Source organism: Scyliorhinus canicula, chromosome 4 (assembly GCF_902713615.1).
Source record: "Scyliorhinus canicula chromosome 4, sScyCan1.1, whole genome shotgun sequence".
NCBI lineage: Eukaryota > Metazoa > Chordata > Chondrichthyes > Carcharhiniformes > Scyliorhinidae > Scyliorhinus > Scyliorhinus canicula.
Window position 1 is genome coordinate 217,820,986 of NC_052149.1, and position 25,699 is coordinate 217,846,684.

Sequence of the window (25,699 nt, forward strand, 5' to 3'; positions counted from 1 at the left end):
CTTCCAGGTCGAGGGCACCTTATTCGAGTAGGTGCTGTCTCACGTAGTTGGACCCAACTCCAGCCACGTAGGTGCCCCGGATGGCGAGGTCCATATGTTGAGTGGCTGTAACGGCCTGGTAATTGCAGCTTCATGCAAGGTCGCGTAGGTACTCTTCCAGCACTTCCCCGGGACGCTGGCAGCGAGTGGTGAGGACGTGCTGCGCGTATACCTTGTTCACGGGCCCTATGTAGAGGTGCTCTAGCATCACAAGGGCGTCTCCATAGATGGAAGCTTCCTCAAGTTGAACAGAGATTCGATGGCTCACCCATGCGTGGAGGAGACTCAGCTTCTGTTCGTCGGAGGTGGAAGGCGAGGAGGAGGCGGCGACGTAGGCCTTGAAACAGCGGAGCCAGTGGGAAAAAGTCACTTTCACCTCCGCAGCCTGCGGATCGAGTTCCAGTCGGTCAGGATTCCATAGTGGCGTTGTAGTTGATTAAATTGAAGCGACCATCAATTCACACGAAACCAGGAGTAGAAGTAAACTGTGGCTATAATCAACTAGAACAGTGCCTGCCTGCGACTGGTCTGCTACTGAGATCCGCCTACAGGGCAGCTGCTCTTTATACCTCCCCTCAAGGGGTGGAGTCAAGGGCAGAGCCCACACATGCCCCAGTACGCTACATTATAAGCAGTACCATACAATGGTCCATAGGTGGAGCCCACATGGGTAACAGCGTAATACAGATTATCATATGGTGAATTGTTACAGCAATGCATTCACCACAGGGACGATCCTTTAAAACAGAGACGAGGAGGAATTTCTTCCACCAGAGGGTGGTGAATCTGTGGAACTCTTTGCCACAGAAGGAGGCCAAATCATTGTGTACCTTTAAGACCGAGATAGATAGGTTTTTGATCAATAAGGGGCTCAGGGGTTATGGGGAAAAGGCAAGAGAATGGGGATGAGAAAAATATCAGCTATGATTGAATGGCGGAGCAGACTCGATGGGCCTAGTAGACTAATTCTGCTCCTATGTCTTATGTTCTTGTGGAAGCTATATTGTTTAGAATTCATGTAGATTTGAAAATGAAATGCAAGGTGGTAAGATTTGCAGATGATACGCAATTTACATTCAGGCTGTTGATTCTGATGAAACAGCCACAAAACCAAAAATTGCAAATAGGTTCAACTATGACAGCTGAAATTCAACACAGATTGTTGTAACATGAGACACAATGGCCTTGGTCCTCCCTTCTGGGTCTAAGTCCCCATTCTGGACTGAAAACCGGCGCCAACAACTCCGCCGTCAACGGCCCCTCAAGGTGAGGAATTCTCACCTTTCTAGGGGGCTAGGTGGATGCCGGAAGGGTTGACGCCGCTCCAGCCGGCGCCAACGGGATGGCGCGAGTTCGCGCATGCGCGGAATGGCTGGCGTGGATCCGTGCATCTGCGGACCGGCCGGCGTAGTCTCGCCCATGTACAGGGGTTCTCTTCTCTGCGCCGGCCCCCGGGCAATATAGCGGAGCCCTACACAGGCCTGGCGTGGAGGGAAGAAATGCCTCCACGGAATAAGCCTGCCCGCAGATCGGTGGGCCCCGATCGCGGGCCAGACCACCGTGGGGGCCCCCCCCCGGGGTCGGATCCCCCCCACGTCCCCCCGAGGACCGACCACGCATACTCACCTGCCAGGTCCCGCTGGTGCGTGAGTTGAGTGATTCACGCCGGCGGGACTGGCCAAAAATGGGCGGCCGCTCGGCTCATTGGGGCCCGGATAATTGCTGGGGGAGCCGTTGTCAACGGCCCCTGACCGGCGTGGCGGCGTTCCCGCCCCGGCCGAAAAACGTTGCCGAAGAATACGCCATCTGGCGTCAGGGTGACGGGGTGGGATTCTCCGACCCGGTAGAGTTGGTGGCGGGTAGGCTTAAGCAGCTGCTCTCTTTCCATCCCTTTTGTCATTCTCTCTTGAGGGCTCCTCCTGGTGGTTGGAAGAACTCAACACCATTTTTGATGATGGATAGCCATTTGGGGTGCAATTAAGCATAGTTTTACCCTGATTTTAATAGAGCAGACCTTCACAGAGGCTTTGAGATTGTCTTTGAAATCTTTTCCATTGGCCTCCGGACAAACTGACTCTGGTATATTTCTGAGTAGAACACATGTCTGGACAACTTTAAGGCTGTGTCGTTTTCTGTTGAAGCCAAGTTTTTACCACCAAGTGGAAGTTTGGTCAGAACTGCACCAAATTGAACTGCACATTGATGATAAGTAATAGGAGCAAACATAGGCCTCAGGCTGCTCTGTCATTACATAAGTTTATAGTTGATTTTCCACTTAGCCCAACTTCTCCACACTATGCCCTCATTATTCCCTTTGTATTCAGCATATTTCAGGACTTTGCCTTTCCAGATATGCCTGCCATCCTGTCTAGTCCTAGGCAGCCTTCTCGGGTGTAGGGAGATGCTCCGACTTCAGCTTGCAGCTTTTCACCGTCAAGCCTCACCATAAGCAAGCCTATACAAACATTTGGTTAAGGAGAAAAGGGGCTTCATTATTCACCTGCGCAGAGCGGGGAAGGTTATTCACCATCTTATGGCACTGCATGCAGATCCTTTGTACAAGCCTCCCGGCTGCTGACTTATGCCACCGCCTCGGTCCATGCCTTCTTGGTCAGATGTGGGGGGTCTCCTCTTGCCATCAGGTGGCAAGAGTATCTCCTGGCGATCAGTCACTGATTGGATGAGTGCCCGCAATCAGTCATCAGAGAAGCAAGGGGCTGTTTGACTGTGGGTATTTTACGCCTCCTTCCATGTCTTGCAGCTCCAGATGACATTGCTCTGTTCCTTGGCTACCTTCATCCTGTATTTAAACCCCAACCTCCTCTCCACCCCCAGCTAATTCCATTGAGGCACCCTGGCCTGTACAGTGACTTACATCAGTGGCACATTCAATGGGCTCATCGTTGTTCTGTCTAGTGAATTCTATTTGTGGCCATCTCAATGGTTCCTTCATTGGCCTGTACACTGGGTTACAATACTGGCCCATACACTGGGTACATCACTGGTCCAGTCAGTGTCATTGTCCTGTTCAGTAAGATGTACTCAAAATCATTTTGAAAAGAATGAAGCAATACCAACAATATTTTTTTTAATTAGACACAAAATTAATTAACATAATTGGCAGATTTATTTTACACCGTGAGTTACGATGATTTGGAATACATTGCCTGAAAGGGTGGTGGTCGCAGAATCAATAATAACTTTCGAAAGGGAATTTGATAAATGCTTGATGAGCTGTGGGAGAGGTGCGAGGGGATGGGATTAATACAATAGCTCTTCAATTAGCCGACACAGACACAATGGACCAAACACTCTCCTTCTCTGTTGTGTAAATTTATGATTCTATTTGACTAGTGCCTGCACTGAAAAGCAATTCATTGGTCGCTGCTGACTTTCAGCCTCCGGAGAAAAAAATGTTTATGTTTATGTAACTCGGTAGAACACCAAAGCTATTTAATAATGCGAGAATTCGGAGGTTAAAGGAAGGTCAGTTAGATGAAGCCTGAGGACTAAAATGTGGTTTGACAGAAGGTCATCATTTGGAGGGCAAACAAGCAGTCGGGGTATATTTTTTTTGAGGCCTATTGAAGGTAACATTTGCTTTATTTGCAAGGTATCATGCACAATGGCTATGTTAAAAAAGAAATAAATCAATGAGCAAACAATCTTGGGAAATTCAATGACACCTGATTGTCTCGTTATCAATTACAAGTATACCAGTCACACAGTACACTCGAGTTAGAATACAGAGCCAATATGTAACTGAATGCCACTGCGTCTAACTACACAGGACAAGCAATATAATAATCAATCCTTTGGCACGATACGCAGAATCGAAGAGCAGACTCCAGGCTAATATAAATCACAGGCTGGAAAGTCCTAAACATTTGGATGGAAATGGGAGTGGAGTCAAGTTATTGCTTTGATTTTCATCTGGGAAATGAAGATCAGTTGGTACAATAGATATAATTGGATCGCCCAAGACTTAGGTGTCACTTTCGATGGGCATCTCAGCCAACTGTCCAATATTTTATGATGCATTAAAAATACATGGATGGCTCAATTACCTTCCTGACTTGGGATCCCTGTGCCAGACTGACCTTGAGACCTAGATTGGTGGGATCCATGGATTGGCCAGAAGCTTTGGTAAGTTTCAAAGAATTATTTTTGTAGACTCCTCAAGGGTAAGGAAGAGCAGGAAATTTTCCCCAGCTCCCACCTCCACTGCGCTGAACTTCCCTCTCACTTCCTCACCTTGGCATGTGCTTATTACACACAAGGCTCGGCATTCTAGTTCATGTAGGGGAGTGTTCCCCTGGGACTGCTCCTTTGCGACTCCAAGTGTCCTCTGTTCCCTACCCTACCACCGCTCTCACGCATTGATTCGGCCATCATTCCTGCCAGCTGGGAGCAGAAGAAAAAAAGAGACTTTTAAATGAGGTTTGGCCATTAAAGTGGACAGGGCCTCACATCCGCCATGACTGCCAAGTGTTAACATAGAACAGTACAGCACAGAACAGGCCCTTCGGCCCTCAATGTTGTGCCGAGCCATGATCACCCTACTCAAACCCACGTATCTACCCTATACCCGTAACCCAACAACCCCCCCTTAACCTTACTTTTATTAGGACACTACGGGCAATTTAGCATGGCCAATCCACCTAACCCGCACATCTTTGGACTGTGGGAGGAAACCGGAGCACCCGGAGGAAACCCACGCACACAGGGGGAGGACGTGCAGACTCCACACAGACAGTGACCCAGCCGGGAATCGAACCTGGGACCCTGGAGCTGTGAAGCATTTATGCTAACCACCATGCTACCCTGCTGCCCCTACTGCCCTGCTGCCCCAATTCCACCTCCCCCCCCCCCCCCCCCCACACACACACACACAGATGCTGCTCCAATTTAAAATCCACCCCTATGACTTCAGCTGTGATAAGATAGGGAGAAACTGGGTGGAAATATAATGTAAAACCAAAGTTCAAAGGGCAATGAAGAATGTTTTAAGTTTTAATTTAAATATTGGAAGTATTGCAGCTAGCTACACAAGTCAGAAAAGTCTTCAGCAGTCATATCAATGTCAAATTTGAGAAAGTAACTTCAATGTCCACAGGTAAAGATGAAGAACAGCACTACATTTGCCAACAAAGCAAGCTGTGACTAAAATTGGCCTCAGTTTGACCTCAAGCTTGCTCAATGAAAATTCAACATTTCAGAAGGTTAACTGCGTCCTCGTATACACTGAAATGACCAGTGGGGACAAAGCACAAATGAGTCGTGGCAAAGTCACTGACATTACTTGAAGAGCTATGGAACCAGTACCTACTGGACAGACAGTGAGTTGGTCATATCCAAATGCAGGAAACTTTCTTAAACTCCTGCTTAGAAAATTGTCTGGAGCTTCATCATTTCTCTCTTAGATTGAGGCATTGATATGGGTAAATATTTCCATAATGAAGCCAATGGTTTCACACTAGGAAAGCAATGAGAACATCCCAACTCCATCTGGCTCAATAGTTCTGAAATTATCTATTTTTAAATGGAAACTCATAGCTGAAAAACGAAAATCGCTTATTGTCACAAGTAGGCTTCAAATGAAGTTACTGTTAAAAGCCTCTAGTCGCCACATTCCAGCACCTGTTTGGGGAGGCTGGTACGGGAATTGAACTGTGCTGCTGGCCTGCCTTGGTCTGCTTTCAAAGCCAGCGATTTAGCCCTGTGCTAAACCAGCCCATAGGAATATCTCTCAAGCACAGAAATGTAGTCCCCTCTAATTTCTCATGCTTCTTCATTTTACTGAGTATTCTGAATGTCCTGCTGAGTCTCAACCCACTACACAAAAAAAACTTCAGTAATAGCAGTTTACAGCCACTTTTAAACTCTATTTAAAGGGGGTTGCCAAATGTTTTTTTGAGAACATTTGTATGTATCGAGTGCCTGATAAATACAGGAATAGCCCATTACAAAATGTACGCCAATACAATTTCTGCATTCCACTTTCAGAAAAGCGTCGCCTTCCAACAACGTAATGCAATTTGCAACATAAATCAAGACAAAGTCGAGGCAAGGAAAGGTTATTCAGAGCACCCAGTTTCAAACCCCAAGTTCTTAATGGATTAAACAGCCAACATCATGACCAAATGTTACAAATGTAGCAGTGATGCCAGATAATGAACAGCTTCATGTTGTAAACTTCTTCAGGTCCTATGTTAGTATTCTTCTAAATTTCTTTTACTTTGGGACACTTAAAGGCATTAAGAGTGAGGAAACTTCTGAAGTAATTTTGATCCAATGCCGGAGATTGAGTGGAATTGCAGTTTTACAAGTGACCCCATATTTTGCTGCATTCCCTCCACTAGAAAGTGGGGTTGGGATGCACCCATTCCCGATAGTTTGCGGAAGAGCGAGTCAGGTTAAAGATACCGCTGTCGATTCCATCTGAATGAGTTGGATTCATAGCCGAATGACATTGCGTGATAAAACAATATGCCAGCCAGGCCCCAAAAACCCTGACAACTAATTTCCTTCCTACAAGTATTTAGTCCTTAAATACTAACTCCTTTTGTTTTCGCAGGCACTTCATCTGCAACTGGTCATGGGTGAGTAGATAAAGTGGGGTGCATGACTGAAATTCAATTTACACAGGCCTATCAAATCAAATCATTTCTGTTCTAAAAATGTACGATGCTTTTGTATGTCATAGAGTCCCATTGTACAATGGAAATTAGCAGATAAATTTAGGATGTTAGATATATGGCACAGAAATGCCCAAGACCAGGATTAAGTCAAACACAGGACAAACAGTATAGGAGAAAATATATAGAGATGCAATACATACGTTTCTGAAGTAACTTTCTCATTCTGAGCATCCTGCTTCACAGCCAATAACGCAGTCTACGAACTGTTGCGACTGTTGATCTGCAGGCAAACATAGCAACCAATTTGTGCACAGCAAGGCTCTGCAAAAAAAAATGAATGAATGGTTAATTCAGCTTTTTTATTGCTGCTGTCCATCGAGGGATAAATATTGGCAAAACACTTGGAGAGGTCCTCTATTCTTGCTTGAGTTATCTCATACACCATTGACAGAAAACTGGAAAACAGATTGGACCTTCGTTAACTTCTGAAAAAACAGCCCCTCTGACACAGTAAGCATGGCATCAGCATGAGTTTATATACTGGGCTAGATTTAACAGAAAAGAAACAGAGGCGTCACGTGGGATTTATCGAGCTCACCATGTCTCGTGAGATCGAATGGGATCTCGCAAGACATCATGATCTGGATCCTGCCCACAATAGATGGGACCCAGATTTTCATACTCAAGTGAGTAGTTAGCCTCACTTGAATATATCTACTTCCGATCTACCCAGCACCCTTGATCGAATCCCCTCACCTTGGAGACCCCGACCAGACGTTGTTCAGCACGGGTCTCCCAGGCGATCGGAAACCCCCGGGTGGTAAGCCTCTGGGCAGGTTAGTACCCTGGCACTAGGGCAGCACGGTGGCGCAGTGGCGAGCACTGCTGCCTCACGGAGCCGTGGTCCCACGTTCGATCCCGGCTCTGGGTCACTGTCCGTGTGGAGTTTGCACATTCTCCCCGCTCTTGGTTTCATCCCCACAACCCAAAGATGTGCAGGGTAGGTGAATTGGCCACGCTAAATTGCCCCTTAATTGGAAAAAAAGATTGGGTACCCAAAATGTATTCAATAAAAGGTTGGTACCCTGGCACTGCTGATGCCACCTGGGCACGCAGGCAGTGTCACCTGGGTGTCACCCTGGCACTGCCATTTTGTCTTCACCATGAATCGGGCCCAGGGTGTTTTACCCTCATGAGGTGTGGTGTAGGGGCTTGATGACCCCTTATTTGGGCATTGGGAGGGTTCGGTGGCCACAGTGGGGAGCCCAGAGATCGGGCCGCCATTTAAAAATGGCAAACTGACATCTTCATGCACTGTCAAGCGAAGCTAATTGGTGCATGAAGCGGGACTAAGTGCGGCCTTGGCAGGGTGTTCCCCACAGAGGCTCCTGAATGAAGCAGAGTTCTGTTTAATAGTGGGGTAATTCTCAGTGTTGCCAGTGCTGGGAAACACTCGGTTAAACCCACTCAACTGTCCTCGGGTCCATGGTGTTTGAATCCAGCAATTGGAGCTTTCAATACTGAGGGTTTCAAGAAATATGGGATAAAAGCAACCACATGGAATTGAGGAGCGGGATTCTCCCCTACCCGGCGGGGCGGGGGGTGCCGGCGCCGAGGAGTGGCATGAACCACTCCCGCGTCAGACTGCCCCAAAAGTGCGGAATCCACTGCACCTTCAGGGGCTAGGCCGGCGCCAGAGTGGTTTGTGCCGTGCCGGCCAGCGGGGAAGGGGCTTGGCACCATGCCAACTGGCGCCGAAGAGCCACCACCGGCCGGCGCGAGTTGGCGCATGCGCAGGAGTGCCAGCGCGTGCTGGCATCATCCCAGCGCATGCGCAGGGGGGATCTTCTCCATGTGGGCCATGGCGGAGGACCACAGCAGCCGATACGGAGAAATAGAGTGCCCCCACGGAACAGGCCCGCCCGCGGATCGGTGGACCCCAATCGCAGACCAGGCCACCGTGGGGGCACCTCCCACGGCCAGATCACCCTACGCTCCCCCCGAGGACACCGGAGGCCGCCCGCACCACCAGGTCCCACCAGTAAGGATCTTCTCATTTACGCCGGTGGGACCGACAAAAAACGGGCGACCACTCAGCCCATTGCGGGCTGAAGAATCGCCAGTGCGGGGGGGGGGGGGGGGGGGGGGGGGGGGGGGGGCGCTAACAGCGGCCGCCGGCCGGCAAGGGCGGGATTCACGCCGCCCCCTGCCGATTCTTTGACCCAGCGGGGGGTCAGTGAATCCTGCCCCAGGTACGTATTGCCATGATTTGCTGAATATTAAACAAGCCCCAGGAGCTGCATATCCCACCCCCTAACATTCCTGGTAAAGAAATAAACCATTTATGACAGAAGGGTGCATAACTGAAGATTGATATCTAGAATATTAAATTGTGAACTATTATAACATTGATAACTGTTCCTTTCCGTGTCAGAATTTGAACAACTTGGCATTTGTAATTTAGATTTGCGATTAACTTGGAGAGATTGCATTTCTATGGGTCGGACAACAAGCTCCGAAGGAAAAAGAGTTTCAGACAGTTCACTGCTGCTAGGTTTTTTTGTCAGTTAATAAGCCAGAGAATTTGCTTCCCCTTCCAATTTTATCACAATAATTTCAATCAGAAATAATACATCCTCCCTCTGGTGATTACGAAAGGCAAACTGCTGAACAGTCGGAGGCGGGCGCTGACCATATTAAACTCAGTAAGTCAATGCAATGTCTAAAGATGTAAATACATTAATTGACAGCATAATTAATCCTGCGTACATAATCAATGAAGAATACTGATGTGTCATGGAAAACAGAAGATGCTCAAGACAGACTCACTTTTCCAAATGTCACAGTAGAGATGATTTTAGTCAATACAACCCCCCCTAAGGAGACAGTAAGAATACAATGGAACCCCTCAAAGACAGCCTCAGTTGTAAATTAATATTGGTGAAGAATGATACTATAGTCTCGAACACATCTATCAGGCATGCTAACTGCATTCAATGGATTTCATTCTTTTAACCTCCATAATTCACTTCCGATGCCTGGCCACAGATTAATTAATGGAGAGTAGTTGCCTGACTGAGGCAGATTGTGGAGAAGAGGACCAGCCAGAAAGTTGCAAAACTTGCTCTCAAACAGTAATTTTTGCATGATGTAGCTGTTGGTTTTGTGAGGTATTTAAAGTTTCATTTTGTGAATTGTTCTTCAAGGACTCTAATTTGTTGATTGATTTCCTCACAAAAGCAGCTCAAAATTAATTTTTTTGATTTCCTGGTGAAAACAATGGGATATTCAAATGCTATTTGGCTGTCACTTTGTACCTGGAACAAGGCAGATCTTAAAACTTTCAATTGCTTCTGTTGTTTATCCATGAAAGACAATGCGCTATCAGAGGATACGTCAGCAGACAAGCGATAGACGACGGAGAGGATATTTCAGCTGGTGAGGTTTGCCATCCTGCCATCAGCCAGCTCAAGTGAGCATCAATTAGCTGCAGGCGGGATTGAATTTGCAGTGGATGGAAGTGAAAGTTCAAGAGCTGGTGCAGACTCAATGGGCAGAATGGCCTCTTTCTGCACTGTGAATTCTAAGTCCAGGGACCTTGCATCCTGCGAGAGCACATAAAGGTAAGTTTACAGAGGTCTCAGGGCAGGGAGGATAGGGAAAGCCTGGGGAAAGATAATGGGAGATTGGGGCTTTTAAGGGACAGACTGGGATGGGGAGCAAGGGAGGTCCAACGGCCACCGGACCTTAAGCGGAGGAGAGCCCGAGGTTAGATTGGATTTCCCACCCAAGGGCAAAACCCAATTGTTTTCAGGCTTCACCCACAACCGTGAAATCCTCCCCCCCCAGCCTAAACATTGAGGCTAGGTGGGAAACGGCCCTAAGTTGTCAATAATTGGCCACTTAAGGGCCAAAGAGGCGGCCCTTACAACCCCTCAGTGTAAAAGCGTGAGAGGTGACAGAATCCAGTGGGAAGCACATTCATGGTATTTCATGTTTTCCCCTTGCACCCATCTCGCCTAAAAACTCATTGCAGGGGAGTGTAAAATTGTGGTCGGTGTTGCAGAAGATGCAGGGAGTGAATAACACTTGCCATGTCCTCTCAAGTAGAATAAGGGGAGGATGAAAAACTGGAATGGCTTAAGAGACAACTGGCTGCTGTGTTCGGGGACTGAAGGTTCCGACAGAGATGCGTTAGAATCATAGAATTTACAGTGCAGAACGAGACCATTCGGCCCATTGAGTCTGCACCGGCTCTTGGAAAGAGCACCCTACATAAGTCCACGCCTCCACCCTATCCACCTAACCTTTTTGGACACTAAGTGCAATTTATCATTGCCAATCCACCTAACCTGCACATCTTTGGATGTCAAAGATAGATAAAAGGGACTTACACATGTTGCACACTAACAGCAGAAAATGCTGGAAAAGCATTTATCTTGCTCTGTGTTCTTTGAGAGGAAATGTAGGGATTCAGAGCTGCTAACAATTCAGTTTTGCACAAAGCTGTTTGCAACAACAATCTAAACTTTGCACTGGCCTAAACCATAATAACGATAATAATACTTCCAACTCACATTGAAGACAACCTACTGGCTGGTGCACTTTCATTTCTGATCAAGTCAAAGACAAAGAGAACCAATAAACTGGTTATCAGGCAGTGAGGAACAGAGAAAAAAGAGACCAGAGAGTTCCTGGGTTTATCCCTGAGTGTGAGGTAGTCCTAGTCTGTGGATTTCTAATGTTAACCAGAGTAACAAGTTGTGCATTTCCAGGACAAACAATTACTTGGAGTTGTTACCTAAACAATTTCTGCTTGATGCACGATCAATAACTCCAGAAGCGAGATTGGAGACAATTGAAGGCTAGATTTTTGCACTAGATTTTCCCCCAGCAACGGAGGGACAGAAGGCAGCTGCTGGGGAGACACAGGCTCTTATACTCCACCATACTGGGTGCAAACAGCAGGCAGGCTTAACCAATGAAACAGCAGCTCAGGTACCTCCCACACCAATGGTCTTACAGCATTATTCAGGGTACCATAATACCTTTAATACCGACTACCACATTCACCCCCTGTTTAAAAAAAGTTGGGTGAGTGGTGGCCTCGCATTTGAAAATGAAAATGAAAATCACTTATTGTCACGAGTAGGATTCAATGAAGTTACTGTGAAAAGCCCCTAGTCGCCACATTCCGGCGCCTGTCCGCATTTCACAGTGGTAGAGGTTAAGGTTATGGAGGTACCCAGTATACATCAGTACAGTGTTTTGCCTCGTTACATCACAACTATTTACAAATTTATTTACATCTCAGAATGAAGCAATAAGTCGATCGGGGGCTCTGGTCGTTCTCTGCGATCGTCGTAGCTTCAGTGGTGATGCAGGCGCCAGCTCGAGCGTCTGTGGCTCCGGGAACGTGGCTTCGACATCTTCTTCATTACCCCTAGATGGGACCGGTAGGAAGACCAATCCACCTGGGAAGGGGGCGACTGTGGGGTGCGCTTGTGGGAGGGAGGGGGGTGGTGGTAGTGGTGGGGGTGTGGGTGGGGACCCAGCGGGCGCCATGTCCCGAAGGGAGACTGTATCCTGTCGGCCGTCGGGGTACGCAATGTAGGCGTACTGAGGGTTAGCATGAAGGAGGTGGACCCTCTCGACCAATGGGTCTGACTTGTGCGCCCACATGTGTTTGCGGAGTAGGAAGGGTCCAGGAGCTGCCAGCCAGGTTGGGAGCGAGGTCCCGGGGGAGGACTTCCTAGGGAAGACAAGGAGACGTTCGTGAGGTGTTTGGTTGATCGTGGTACACAGCAGTGACCGGATGGAATGGAGAACATCCGGGAGGACCTCCTGCCAGCGGGAGACTGGGAGATTCCTAGACCGTAGGGCCAGTAGAACGGTCTTCCAGACCGTTCCGTTCTCCCTATCTACCTGCCCTTTTCCCCGGGGGTTATAACTGGTCGTCCTGCTCGAGGCGATGCCCTTGCTGAGCTGGAATTGATGCAGGTCGTCTCTCATAAAGGAGGACCCCCTATCGCTGTGTATGTAGGCGGGGGAACCGAACAGCATAAAGATACTGTGAAGGGCTGTTATGACGGTGGCCGTGGTCATGTCGGGGCAGGGGATGGCGAATGGGAACCGGGAGTACTCGTCAATCACGTTCAGGAAATAGGTGTTGCAGTCAGTGGAGGGGAGGGGCCCTTTGAAGTCCATACTGAGGCGTTCAAAGGGACGGGAAGCCTTTATTATGTGCGCTTTCTCTGGCCTGTAGAAGTGCGGCTTGCACTCCGCACAGATTTGGCAGTTCCTGGTGGTAGTCCTGACCTCCTCGATGGAGTAGGGCAGGTTGCGGGTTTTAATGCAATGGAAGAATCGAGTGACCCCCGGGTGGCAGAGGTCCTCGTGGAGGGCCCGGAGGTGGTCCACTTGTGCGTTGGCACATGTGCCATGGGATAGGGCATCAGGAGGCTCGTTTAGCTTCCCGGGACGATAAAAGATCTCATAGTTGTAGGTGGAGACTTCGATCCTCCACCGTAAGATCTTGTCGTTCTTTATCTTGCCCCGCTGTGCATTATCGAACATGAAAGCCACCGACCGTTGGTCGGTGAGGAGAGTGAATCTCCTGCCGGCCAGGTAATGCCTCCAGTGCCGCACAGCTTCTACTATGGCCTGGGCCTCCTTTTCCACTGAGGAATCGCGGATTTCTGAAGCATGAAGGGTGCGTGAGAAGAAGGCCATGGGTCTGCCCTCTTGGTTGGGGGTGGCCGCCAGAGCTACGTCGGACGCTTCGCTCTCGACTTGGAATGGGAGGGATTTGTCGATGGCATGCATCGTGGCCTTTGCGATGTCCGCTTTGATGTGGCTGAAGGCCTGGTGGACCTCTGTCGACAGGGGAAAAACCGTGGATTGGATTAGTGGGCGGGCCTTGTCTGCATAGTTGGGGACCCACTGGGCATAATACGAAAAAAATCCCAGGCAGCGTTTCAGGGCCTTTGAGCAGTGGGGGAGGGGAAACTCAATGAGGGGGCGTATGCGTTCAGGGTCTGGGCCTATGACTTCATCATGCACTACGTAGCCGAGGATGGCTAGACAGTCGGTGCTGAACACGCATTTATCCTTGTTATATGTGAGGTTAAGGATTTTTGTGGTATGGAGGAATTTTCGGAGATTGGTGTCGTGGTCCTGCTGGTCGTGGCCGCAGATGGTGACGTTATCGAGGTACGGAAACGTGGCCCGCAAACCGTACCGGTCAACCATTCGGTCCATCTCTCGTTGGAAGACCGAGGCTCCATTCGTGACACCAAAGGGAACCCTTAGGAAGTGGTAGAGCTGCCCATCTGCTTCGAAAGCAGTGTATTTGGGGTCGCTAGGGCGGGTGGGGAGGTGATGGTAGGCGGACTTGAGATCCACCGTGGAAAAGACCTTGTATTGTGTGATCTTGTTGACCAGATCGGATATGCGGGGGAGAGGGTATGCGTCAAACTGCGTACATCTGTTGATGGTCTGACTATAATCGATGACCATCCTTTGCTTCTCCCCGGTCTTTACAACCACTACTTGAGCTCTCCAGGTGTCATAATATATACCAATATACCATGGTGCAGACACACACTGATGGACACACACATGTACAAACACCGCAGCCAATCACTAGTTAGAACACACACACTATAAAGGCAGAAGGCACCACGGTTCCCGCTGATTCTGCGTGCTGCCTCTGAGTGTAACAGGAACTTATTCAGCCCAGCACAGACTCACACCACGTGCTGAGAGAATCAACCGGTTCGGACAAGGCTTAGGTCTCTAGTTCAAGTTCGCATTATTTAGACCCACAGTCATCGTGTGTTGGTTAGTTAGAAGTAGTTAATAAAATTGAGTTGAACCTTCATCTGTGTTGGAAGTGTCTGTTCATCTCTCAAGCCTATACCAGCCAACACATCACCAGGGACTGTTGCTAGCCTCAATGACACCTTCCCTCAGTAATCGCTGGACCTCCAACCTAATAAAGGTCCGGTCCTGGGCACTGTACTGTCTGCTCCTGGTTGCGACGGGTTTGCAATCCGGGGTGAGGTTCAAAAACAGGGAAGGCGGATCGACTTTGAGGGTTGCAAGGCTGCAGACAGTGAGGGGGGGTATAGGGCCGCCCAATTTAAAAGTTAAGCTTTGGAGGTTACATTGAAAATCTATCCCTAAGAGCGTGGCAGCTCAGAGGTGGGGAAGGACATGGAGTCGGTAATTTTTAAACTCCCTTCCCTGGACCGTGAGGGCCGCTATGCAGAACCCTTTGATCTCCACTGAATGAGACCCGGAGGCCAGGGAGATTTTTTGGTTAACTGGGTGGATGGGAAGAGAACAGCGCCTTCCCGTGTTGGGGTGTATGAAGCTTCTGTGCTCCCAGAGTTGATCAGACAGGATGTTTCATGCCTGTTGATGAGCACGATCGTCGTTGCAGTCGAGAGCGTTCGGGGCCGAGACTGGTCCAGGATCACCGAGGCAAGTCGTGGCAGAAGTTGGAGATTTTCCTCGGGCAGTGTGCGGTCATCTGAGTCGGGGTCCTGAGAGTCCATCAAGATGGCGGCGCCCACTGGTCGCACATGGCTGGGGGTGCACAAGGTTACGGCGCCCATCCATCGCACGTGGTGTCCAAGGGGCAAGATGGTGGTGCCCGGAGGCCGCATGTGGCTCGGGAGTAGGAAGATGGCGGCGCCCGCTGGCTGCACATGGCTCGTGGAGAGGGTTGTGATGGCGGTCCCGATTCGCCTCCGGAGACCGCAGCGACCGCCCGGGCCTGGCATACTGCCACGAAATGGCCCTTTTTGCCACACCCTTTGCAGATGAATGAGCGGGCCGGGCAGTGCTGTCGGGGGTGCTTGGCTTGCCTGCAAAAGTAGCGGCGGGGCCCCACAGGGTTGCCTGGCAGTCTCGCAGCACAAGTTTGTGGGGAGATTGGGGTATGCCTCGGAGCCGGCCACGGGGGGATTCCATGCTGCCCAAGGGGCTGCCGCGCGGTCGGGGCGGTAAGCGCGGGCGTTTTAGGAGGCCACATCTAGGGAGCTAGCAAGGGCCCGTACCTCCTTGAGGCCAAGTGTCTCTTTCTCCAGCAATTGTTGGCAGATTTGGGAGGACAGCATACCTGCAACAAATGCGTCCCGGATCAAAGATTCTGTGTGGTCGTTGGCCGAAACGTGCGGGCAGTTCCAGTTCCTCCCTAACACTAGGATGCGCGGTAGAACTCCTCCAGCGATTCCCCAGGGATTTTGCGACTAGTCGCTAGTAGAAGTTGGGCATAAACCTGGTTTACAGGGCGAATATAGTGTCCTTTTAGCTGATTCATCGCAGCCTCGAAATCGTCCGCGTCCTCGATGAGGGTGTAAATTTCTGGGCTCACTCTTGAGTGCAGAACTTGCAATTTCTATTCCTCTGTGGGCCAGTCCTGAGATACCCATTGAAACACGCCAGCCAGTGTTTGAACGTTGCTGCTGCGTTTTCCGCATGGGGGCTTGCAGACACTCCAGCTTGATTCGGAGCTCTATTCTTTAAAATCTAGTGTAATAAATTGATGAACGATCAATAACTCCAGAAGTGAGATTGGAGACAATTGAAGGCTTTATTGCACTAGATGTTTCCCCCAGCAGCGGAGGGACAGAAGGCAGCTGCTGGGGAGACACAGGCTCTTATACTCCGCCTTACTGGGCACAAACAGCAGGCAGGCTTAACCAATGAAACAGCAGTCTCAGGTATCTCCCACACCAATGGTCTTACAGCATTATTCAGGGTACCGTAATACCTCTAATACCGACTACCACAATGCTAACGGTTGCAAACCTGAAGGAAGAATAACGATTTATTTCCATCTGCCTCTGTCTCCCTTGGCCACACTCTTACAGAGTAAAAACTGAATAGGCATGAAATCTAACCCCTGACCTCCATCATTACATGACAGCTCAAAGACACATGATTGTACCAATATGACCTTATTTCTGGTTTCCTTTCCTTCTTTGCAGGCGTGGTTAGGCGTCCATTAGACAGTCTCCTGACAGCAGGAATGTTTAAAAACTCTGGTGCACAATTTATTTTGTTTTAACCGGTGTGGCTCTGCAATTTTGGTAGCTATCTGGCAAAACCACTGCGGAAACAAGGAAGAATGGATTATGTTGTGTCTCCACCACTTCTAGCAGTTTCTTGGTCACCATGAAAGGGGAAGAGCTTCTGCCCACCTTTTACAAGTTAGACAACATAAAGTTGACAATTAATGGGCGGCACGGTGGCGCAGTGGTTAGCACTGCTGCCTCATGTAGCCTAGAGTAGCCCCCTGGGGTGACCACTGTCCAAACACAAAATGGAAGATTGCAAGGAATGCAGGGAAAATTGGACAGGTTGTAAAAAACAAGCAGCTTGCAGAGCGCTTGTATATTTGGACTGCTGCAGAAACCAGTTTGGCTGTTGCTGAAACCAGGCAACGCTGTGAAAAGAAACAGTTAGCATATTAATGAGGCGATACCGGGTGATCCCCAGGCACAAAAGACACAAGTTAGCACTAACCGATACATTGAATGGAAGGCCAGACTTTTCGGCGCCAAAGAAGCCCAAAACAATGAGTCCCAAGAACCGCCCCAGTGATCGAGCAACTGCCCCGCTATTGGGGAATTCAAATCAATCGATTGGGAAGGGACCCAATCGATTGCGAGTGTATAGAGGGTCTGCCCAGGTGTGCGCAAGACCCTGAGAGGAGTATAAAGCAGAGACCGCGACCCCAGCTCGCTCTCTCTGCCAGCCTCTCCTTGACCAGCCAGCCCTCACAGCAGAACACCGTTGCAGCAGAAGAACCTTGTGGAGGAGAGGTCTGGAAAAGCAGCCGTCAACAAGTAAGTGTCACAACGCACGCTACGGGAATAGACACTCCTGACCCCTTTAGACCATAACCACTGGAAGCCTGCGGACCCAAGACAAAGCTAGAAGCCGTTGTTCCCTGATCCGGCAGTCCCCTTGCCCAGCTAAGTATTTGGCCTATTAGCGGTAGGATTAGCCTAGTCTTATAGTTTATATGCATGATTAGTAGATTATTGTAATATAATAAACGTGTCTTGTTTGAACTTACTAATTGGTGTATGGTTTTATTGCTTTGAACTTGACCTTGAAACTTGTGGCGGTATCTTAATGATACCTGGCGACTCCAAAACTAAGTAACGAAACAGAGCCAAATTGAGTGTTAAGCACATTCACCCAGAACGAGCAACACTAGGCCATGCTAAATTGACCCTTAGTGTTCAGAGATTAGATGGGTTTACAGGATTCCGGGCAAGGAATGTGGCCTGGGCAGGATGCTCCTTCGGAAGTTTGATGCGGACCCGTTGAGCCAAATGGCCTCCTTGTACTCTATAGGGATTCTATGATATCATAAAGTATCAGTTTTCACATCTACGCCTGTGCTCTGCTGATGAGTTCCAAGCCTAGCAAGTAATTTGGACCTTGAAAGAGCAAAAGGAATATTTTTGTAAAAAATACCATGGGTATGCTATATTATTGTTTGGATGAGAGGTGGGGTGGGGGGGAGGGGAGCGGTATTGGAGGGTGCAAGGAAGAAAAGGCAATTGAAGCACTGCCCAAGGTAGGGTGAAATGCAGGAAATCATGTCCCAGCCAGGTATATCATAGAATCATATCATTCCCTACAATGCAGAAGGAGGTCTTTTGGCCCATGTCGTGTGCACTGATCCTTGGAAAAAGCACCCTGGCTCGGCTTCCACCTTATCCCTTTAACCCCACCTAACCTTTTGGATACTAAGGGCAATTTATCATGGCCAATATACCTATCCTGCACATCTTTGGACTATGGGAGGAAACTGGAGAACCTGGAGGAAACCCACACAGAGACAGGCGGAAAGTGCACAATCACCCGAGGCTGGAATTTAACCTGGGTCCCTGGCGCTGTGAAGCAGCAGTGCTAATCACTGTGCTACTGTGCCGCCACAGTGCTAAGTGGTGCTGTGTCCCCCCCCCCCCCCCCCCCCCCGTTCAATGCAAATGAGAAATGAGGCCATCTCTCAGTGAATCCCCACAAATACAAGTAAGGATCAGAGGGCACCAGTGGGCATTGAGGGTTTCAATATGCTTCAGATGCCCAGTCGTTGAGTAGATTCAAAATTGAGATCATGTTTTGGACACTATGGAAATCAAGGAATAGCATAGAAAAGTGGATTTGAGCTGCAAATTAATCTTTATGACTGCCAAAGCAGCTCTGAGGGGCAATACTTCTGCTCGTATTTCTTATAGTGTTGTGTTGTTCATTCAAAACTGAACCGCCATTCTTCCCACTCACTCAATGCCAATCTGCTTTCATTCTTGTCCATTTAGCAAGTGGAAGCAGGCACACCATCCCCCATCCAAGACTGCAATAGTTATGCCAGTGATATTCAGCTGCTGCAGAAAAGGTAACATTTTATAGTAGTGATAACATTTGTATGACTATTGCCTCAATCCACAGACATCAGCATTTAATTCTAAATGCCTATTCCACGTTTCAAAGCCAGAGTTTTCGATAAAGATTTTTGTGTCACACCCAATGAAACATTTCCAATAACAGCTGATGAATTTGCTATTTAGCGAGTCGGTAGGGATTCAAGTGTCTGGCAATGGCTGTTTGTTGAACTTTCGATAGAACTATTTATACCATTGTCGATAGTTCAAATTTTCTTACTCTAAAGCTTCAGATAAGCCATCACACATATTCTTTCTCCAGCCCCTCTTCAATGTTGTTTTCTAAGGCAGAAACAAACAAGCTATATCATGTCCTGATTTAACTCATTCTTTTCAAGCTCCACAAACTTATGAAAATCCTTCTGTCCAGTTATGCTGGAAATTTACAACCCCCCCCCCCCCCCCCCCGCCCCCAGCAGGGTCAAGAGAGCCGCCAGCCATTTGCTAAGCCAGCAGTTCTCGGAGGCACGTATGATCCTCGAACGGAAGTGGAAGTCCCACCTGAAGCCAATGAAAGGCCGACAGTTGTTAAATGGATGGGGGATTGAGCCAGCCAAGCAGGTGGGCTCACCATGGCTTTTACCTTATGGAGGTGGGGACCCACCCTGTGGTGAAACACTGTGTGCACTTGTATTAGGGGATGTAAGGTAAGACCTGCACTACAGGTTCGCCGGTAGCCCCTGCCGGCTAGCTCCGCCCACAAGGAGCCGTATAAATATGCGTGTCCTCCTTCTGATCAGCCATTTTGCCAGCTGCAGTCGGAGGCCACGCACCTGACTGTAATAAAGCCACAGTTGTACCAATCTGAGTCTTTCGTGCAATTGATCGTGCATCACACCCCCAACATAAAACTTCATATTAGTGTTCCCTTCACCTCAGATCTTCTCAAAATCATGATGAGGAGATCTTGTCTATGACTTATTGTGCTACATCACCTTTCTTCCACTGATGCTGGAGATCAAGAGCAGAGGGTTAAGAATGATTGGAGAGGGGATGAACAAAAATCCTCAGATCTAACCCCTAAAAGTTGGGTGGACAGTAATTTTAAAGATGGGCGGCATGGTGACACAGTGGTGAGCACAACTGCCTCACAGCTACAGGGACCCGGGATCAATTTCAGCCGTTTCTGTGTGGAGTCTGCATGTTCTTCCCGTGCCTGCGCAGATTTTCTCCGGGTGCTCCGGTTTCCTCCCACAGTCCAAAGATGTGCATGATAGTTGCATTGGCCATGTTAAAATTGCCCCGTAGTGTCCAGGGATGTGCAGGTTAGGTTACGGGGATAAGACGGGTTGGGTGGGGGAGTGGAACTTGGTAGAGTGCTTTTTCAGAGGGTCGGTGCAGGCATGAAGGGTCAGATGGCTTCCTTCTGCACTGAAGAGATTCTATGAAAAGAAAATGCAGGGCTGGAATTTACCAGCACAGGGGAGTCAGGCTGACAGAGACCCTTAAGATGAAGGCCGGTTAAATACAAATGTGTTCACAGATATTTGAGGCAAGTCTAAGGCCGTTCTAGTGCCGTTTTTTTGGGCAGAGAGCCAGTGGCCACTGGCTCTTCCAGTCCTGCTGAACCTGATGGGCTTTTACTTGGTTTGCCTGCCCCGCCGCTGGGGAACTCACCGCGAGGGATCAACTTCAGTGAGCGCGGAAGGTCCCGCCAGAAGGAGAGGCATGCCCCAAGATTTCAGTCAGTCAATGGTGATTCAGCCCTTAACCCAATCCAAATGCCTTTTCATCTAATTCTCTCCTTTAATTGCAATTAATCTAATTTTGCCTTTTTATAAAAATTTAGAGTACCTAATTATTTTGTTTTTCAATTAAGGGGCTATTTAGCATGGCCAATCCACCTACCCTGCACATCTTTGGGTTGTGGGGGTGAGACCCACCCACAGACACGTGGAAAACTTCACACGGATAGTGATCCGGGGCCGGGATCGAACCCGGGTCCTGAGCACCGTGAGGGAATCTGATTTTACCTTACTGGTATTATGATCCCTGCCGTGATGCCGCTAGAACGGCCTTAGACTTGCCTCAAATATCTGTGAACACATCCATGACCAAAAAGTGAACCTTCCCAATGATCCCAATGGAAGAAACTGACGGAGAAGATTTACATTTTTAAACATTTACTATAATAATCAAACCAAATTGAACTAAGGATTAAATTGTGTTCAGGAATTTGCATGGTGAGATAGAAGGGCACGTTAAGAGAACCACTTTCCCCACACAGCTCATCTGAAATGAAAGGTCACGCTGCAAAACCAAACCTTCTGCCTGACAACTCTGCAGTACATCCTATCGGTGTCTATGCAGTATATAATATGCCCGTTAGTAATATGATATCAGCAAAACTTCCAGTCAGCTTTATCTGCAACACAAAACAAATGTTCTCACTGCTTCAGTATTTTATTAATATAAATTTGAAGTACCAATTCATTTTGTCCAATTAAGGGGCAATTTAGCTTGCCCAATTCACCTACCCTGCACATCTTTGGGTTGTGGGGGCAAAACCCACGCAAACACGGGGAGAATGTGCAAAGTCCAGACGGACAGTGACCCAGAGCCGGGATCGAACTTGGGACCTCGGCGCCGTGAGACAGCAGTGCTAACCACTGTGCCATTGTGCTGTCCCCTCACTGCTTCAGTATCACAATGAGGATTGGAAAAATTTCAACTTTCTTGATCAATGAATTGAGTAAATCCAGATTGATGATTAAATCGACATGGCTCCAAGGTGCTGTGAGAAAGTGTGCGAACTGAACTTCCAGCATTCTTTAACTTAGAAGACAAGTGACTACCTCATGGTGTAAATGATTGCTTATCAGTCATGGGCTACCTCAGTTCCAGAAAACCTCTCCTCGTTCTAGGAAAATTGCATAGCATTCTTATGCAAAGAGCTTGACAGGTTCCCGATTCATCGTCCAAGATTAGAAGCTCACGTCAAGGGAGCTATATCCACATAACCCACACTTGTGGCCCAGTTCCAAATGACCAGACTCCATCAGTTGAGCCCATGAAGTATCATATTATAGGTCATGTATTTGAGGATGTCCAAATGAATGATTGTTTGGCAAATTAATAGATCTCTCACCTGGAATGTTCTAGCTGTCGAGATTTGCAAGCAGAATCTCAAATTGACACCATTGTCATCTTACGTACATCCTGTCCCCACTGGATGTTGGACATGACAATGTGACCCAGGCACAGTTGAGTATAAGCTCACCAAATGCGAGACTTCACAGCTATTAAGTGGGCTGTATAATAGCCCAATCCCTGAGCCTGTCCTACACCCAACCGGTTAAACACCTATTCAAATTAAATAAATTCTGCAAGGGAGTCATGCTCCCTTCAATTGGGTCTTCACTGGTAAAAGGGGTGTTGTATTTATTGCATTTCATAGCAACTCACTCTTTCTGTGCATGATTCGTCTTGTTGGACAATGTAAGTTATGGAATGTTCTTGAAACTTTCCTGACAGCTTCATAAGGCGATCTGCACCTCTTTCAATGGGCCCTTTCTTTACAGCTGAGGCTGCAATGATTAGTATGAAGCTTTGGGTATCTCAATTTGCAAGTTTTGAAACAAAGGAAGGTATGTGGCATGGTGGCACAGTGGTTAGCACTGCTGCTTCACAGTTCCAGGGACCCGGGTTCAATTCCGGCCTCGGCTTACTGACTGTGTCGAGTTGTATGTTCTCCCGGTGTCTGCGTGGGTGTCCTCTGGAAGTTCCAGTTTCCTCCCACAGTCCAAAGATGTGCAGTTTAGGTGGATTGGCCGTGCTAAATTGTCCCTTAGTGTCCAAAAAAGAAGGTTGGTGGCATTCCGGGGATAGGCTGGAGGCGTGGGCTTAAGTTGGGTGCTCTTTCCAAGGGCTGATGCAGACCCGATGGGCCGAATGTCCTCTTTCTGAACTGTAAATTCTATGCTTTGTGCCTGACAGGTGCCTTTCCAGCTTAAATAACCCATTAAGACCTGTCTCTTTTGCTTTTTCTTCACCTTCATTCATGGATTAAAATTTTGAATGATGCCGTAACAGAACTCCTTCAACATGATTTGCAAACAAGTTCCAGGGTGGCTCTGTCACTAGTTGTTCTCATTGTACTGCAATGATTTTTTTTTTTAATTGGTCGACCTTCTTTCAGAAGATCACTACCTCTCCTACTTTCAGTGTATACTTGTCGCTCGTGAAGCACTGATGTGTCACTTGCCAATTAAGGACAGTGGCTTCAACAACTGAAAAATAATAATAATAATAATCTTTATTGTCACAAGTAGGCTTACATTAACACTGCAATGAAGTTACTGTGAAAAGCCCTGAGTCGTCACACTCCAGCGCCTGTTCGGGTACACTGAGGGAGAATTCAGAATGTCTAAATCACCTAACAGCACGTCTTTCAGGACTTGTGGAAGAAAGCAGCCAGCATTAGGAAAGTGGCTTCCATTTCTGTCACACTTCTGCCATGTGGAAAGATTTTTCAGAAGGTAAATCACAGTTGTCTGCACGACTATGACCTTTACTGTGCCTTTATCCCAGCTGCATTTTGGAAAGGAACGGGTGAATGCTCCATAAATTTGTAGCTGGTCAATGACCATAAGAACAGAATATTGCAGATTAATCACAGAATTACAGAATTCCTACAGTACAGAAAGAGGTAATTTGGCCCTTCGAGGCTATTTGAAAGACCACCGCACCTAGGCCCTATCACCTAATCCCAAAGGGCAATTTAGCATGGCCAATCCACCTAACCTGCACATCTTTGGACTGTGGGAGGAAACCGGAGCACCCGGAGGAAACACAGGCAGATGCATGGAGAAAGTGCAAACTCCACACAGGCAGTCACCCAAGGTGGGAACCGAACCGGTTTCCTGGCACTGTGAGGCATCACTGCTAAGCACTGCACCACTGTGCCACCTGAAATAAAAACAAAATACTGTGAATGTCGGAGATATGAGATATAAGGCGCAACCTACCAGCCTTGTTGCGCCCGACCGGAGATATGACAAGACCATTAAAACCCGCGATAGGCCTCTCGCAAGATTTACGATGCTCGTACGCCTCGTGAGATTTAATGCGTTCTCGTGAGGCATCACGATCTGGATTGCGCCCTCAATGGGCGGAATCCAGATGTGCAGAAACAAGTGAGTAGTGACTCTCATTTGAATATGTCTACACCGGAGTTCGCACTGGTTTCCATAAACATGGACCAGGCATAATGGCTTTGGGGAGGGGGTCTCCCAAGCAGTCAGAGGCCCCCAGGTGGTTGGGCTCTGGGCAGGTTGGTACCCTGATATGCCAGTTGCCACCTGGGCACCTTGGCACTGCCAGCTTAGCACCATGGCAATGCCACCCTTGCATTCGGAGCACAGCTCCTTCATCAGGTGAGTGATGAATTTTGTACACTTACAGCCTTCTGGGCGCAACATTGAGTAAAATATTTTCAGAACTCTGCCCCTCACCTCATCACTCACCTGATGAAGGAGCTGCGCTCTGAAAGCTAGTGATTGGAAACAAACCTGTTAGACTTTAACCTGGTGGTGTAAGACTTCTTACTGAGTCCAAAGATGTGCAGGCTAGGTTCATTGGCCATGCTGAATTACCCTTAGGTTAGGTGGGGTTACTGGTTTACAGGAATAGGGTGGAGTGTGGATTTAGGAAGATGCTCTTTCCAGGAGCCGGTGCAGACTCGATGGGCCTAATGGCCTCCTTCTGCACTGTAAATTCTATGATTCTATGAACAATCCATGTGCTTTCACAGTATGCTCAAGCATGAATTCCATTTTTATTTTAAAAGCAAACAGTCTGAGGCACGTTATTATGAAAGATTTTGTGCCAGTGTAGTTTTACTACCTCATTTTATGGTCAGAAATCAGTTTTATTAGACAGCCTGTCATACTTAACTGAGGAAATACAGGGCAATGCCACCAATTTGTTTAAGACTGGTTCAGTAAAAGAGTCATTATGTCTTCAGATTGGAAGTATACACCAAGCAGCATTAAGTTGTAGGTGTTAACACGTGGAGGCTATGAGGTAATTAACCTGTTCTCCCGACCTTGAAGTGTTGGACATATAGAGGAAACCAACATATCAAAGATGTGACATTGAAGGGTATGAAAAATACGCTGGATATACTTCTGTGTTAAGAAATGAGACTGTAAGCATGACACATTCCCTCCAAATTTAATAAAATACTGGCTGGGATTCTGCAATACGGCAGCTAAGTGTTGACACTGGCCTAAACACCGGAGTGTTTCACGGCAGGGTCAACAGGCCTCCTGGCCCAGTGATTCAGTTGCCCACAGAGGTCCAGCATGGTGCCGGAGTGCTACACGCAGCGCAGGCGCCGGTACGCGACCCTGCACTGCCAGCCGTTGGTCCGCGCATGCGTGCGGTCGCCGCTTCTGCCCCGGGCCCATGCAACATGGCGGAGCCACACAGTGGGCCGGCGCGGAAGAAGGTAGAGCCCCACCAAATCGCCCTCCGATTGGCAGCCCCCGATTGCGGGCCTGGCTGTCATGGAGGCCCCCCCCCCCGGAGTCTGTCCCCCCACCCTCT

At 48.3% G+C, this 25,699-nt stretch overlaps 1 protein-coding gene across 17 annotated transcripts in view; it reads right to left on the reverse strand.

The window, feature by feature from the left end:
• LOC119965371 (teneurin-2-like) overlaps positions 1-25,699 on the reverse strand; it is a 3,273,255-nt gene that overhangs the window by 3,146,310 nt on the left and 101,246 nt on the right. For all 17 annotated transcript variants that reach the window (XM_038796070.1, XM_038796068.1, XM_038796065.1 and 14 more), the window contains exon 3: positions 6,881-7,001. The gene's annotated coding sequence lies outside the window, so the exon portion shown is untranslated. The remainder of the gene's footprint in view (positions 1-6,880; positions 7,002-25,699) is intronic.